Raw genomic sequence first — 1908 nt, forward strand, 5'->3', positions numbered from 1 at the left:
CTTATCAACAAACCCATGCATTGCTAATTGATTCAAACTTAATAAATTTCTAATCAATTAATGAGTGTAAAATACGCTTGATATATAGAGACAGGTTCATTCCCAGTTAATATTTCTATGATTCCCAAACCTCTACTAAAGAGGAAGTCGCGTTCCTTAATTCTTGTTACGGTTCCAAATGAGTTATTGATTAGTTTGAATATGAAAAGGTTTCTGGCGTAGTGATGTTTAAAAGCAGTACTTACCTACCAAACATTCGACCAAGGGTCGTTGTCGGTGCCTGAGGCAAGAACTTCTTCGAAAAATCATACCTAGTTGTTTGTTCTTGGATCCCAATGTTTATAGCCTACCTGATTAGTTGTGTTGCCTTGTCATCTTGTTTTAAGTTGCATGAAACAATCATATGACAAGGTTGACTACAATAGTAACAACGTTTTTTATTGGAACTTTCCAACCTTTCTTTTCGTTTTATCTTTTCATCCGATCAATGTTAGCAAGGAATCATTTGCTACTTTGATCTTTGATGTGAGTGTACGTCTTCTCTTTGTTGTGTGATGTTCTTTGATGGTCCGGAATTGCCTGGTATTCGCTTTGATACCTCAAACAACATTAACAATGATCTAAGTGTCTATTGCTAGGTTCTTTGCCCTTCATAAAAGTGGTATGAGTCGATCAAAACCATGCAAGTGCAAGGTTCTTAGATTAAAAACCTTGTTATTTTCTAAAAGGACACACACATGCACATCGTTGACCGAATTAAAACTACAATCCACAGAGTATCCTTAGATTTTTTTATAAATAAAATGATCTATATTCAACATTTTATTATTTATTTCTCGAATCTGGATTTGCCGAGATGGATATGCACATGTTTTCAGTCTTCCGCTCTTAAATTTGTGGATACATATATCTTCAATGACTCATATAGGTTGCGTTATATACATATTGATTTCCACATAGTCAAACTCCTTACATTCATTGTTCGTTTCTTATTCAAATCACGGGGGAGCATTCTTTTCCTAAGGCCGTTTAACTAATGTTTTTTTATTAACTCAGTCTAACCAACCATGAATCTCTAACCATCCATGAATTCTTTTGAAGAACACAAATAGATTTGCCTAAATAGAGTTGCCTATCTCTGAAGACTTTGGATAGATAACTTCACGTGTTATAAAAGCTTATTGAAAACAAAATCCGGTCTCTTAATTGTCAAGAGTCCCTCCGACCATCAACAATTAACATCATGATTTAAACATGATTAAAATCCAATTATTATTTTAACTCTCTTCTGAAGTCACTAGTTCTTTAGGAAGACTTTCTTTTCTACGTTAATCATCACTACTAGAAAAGGGGACAATTTTCTATAGAAATTTCCTACACAATTTTTCTGGTCATAAATTCCAACACTTTTATGATGAATTTTCTACAAAAATTTTTTTCAAGATTTTATGACAAATTTTCGACGCATCCACGAAGAAAGATAATAAAACCCTAATTAATTTCCAGTTGCGTCACAAATCTGTCAAAAATAATCTACAAAAGGTTAATTATTATTGTTTTCTGAATAAAAATATTTATAAAAGCAAAAAAAAAAAGGAAAATAATATTGTTTCCTACACATTTATGACAAACTATTTTATTAATTAACTGAAACCATCCGTCGGAATTGCGTCACAAATTGTGACACATTTCCAACAAAAAATAAGAAAACCTTAATAAATTGACAGTTGTGTCACAAATCTGTCAGAAATAATCTACAAAATGTTAATTATTATTGTTTACCAGAACAACCATTGTTGAACACATCAACAGTCCTTCTTGGTCATCCTACACACACTCAACAACTTAGTTAGACTTCAGAATCCAAACCTTTTATTTAACATATTAGGCTGTTGGAAATGTGTCACG

The sequence above is a fragment of the Helianthus annuus genome, chromosome 11 (assembly GCF_002127325.2).
Source record: "Helianthus annuus cultivar XRQ/B chromosome 11, HanXRQr2.0-SUNRISE, whole genome shotgun sequence".
NCBI classification, from domain to species: domain Eukaryota; kingdom Viridiplantae; phylum Streptophyta; class Magnoliopsida; order Asterales; family Asteraceae; genus Helianthus; species Helianthus annuus.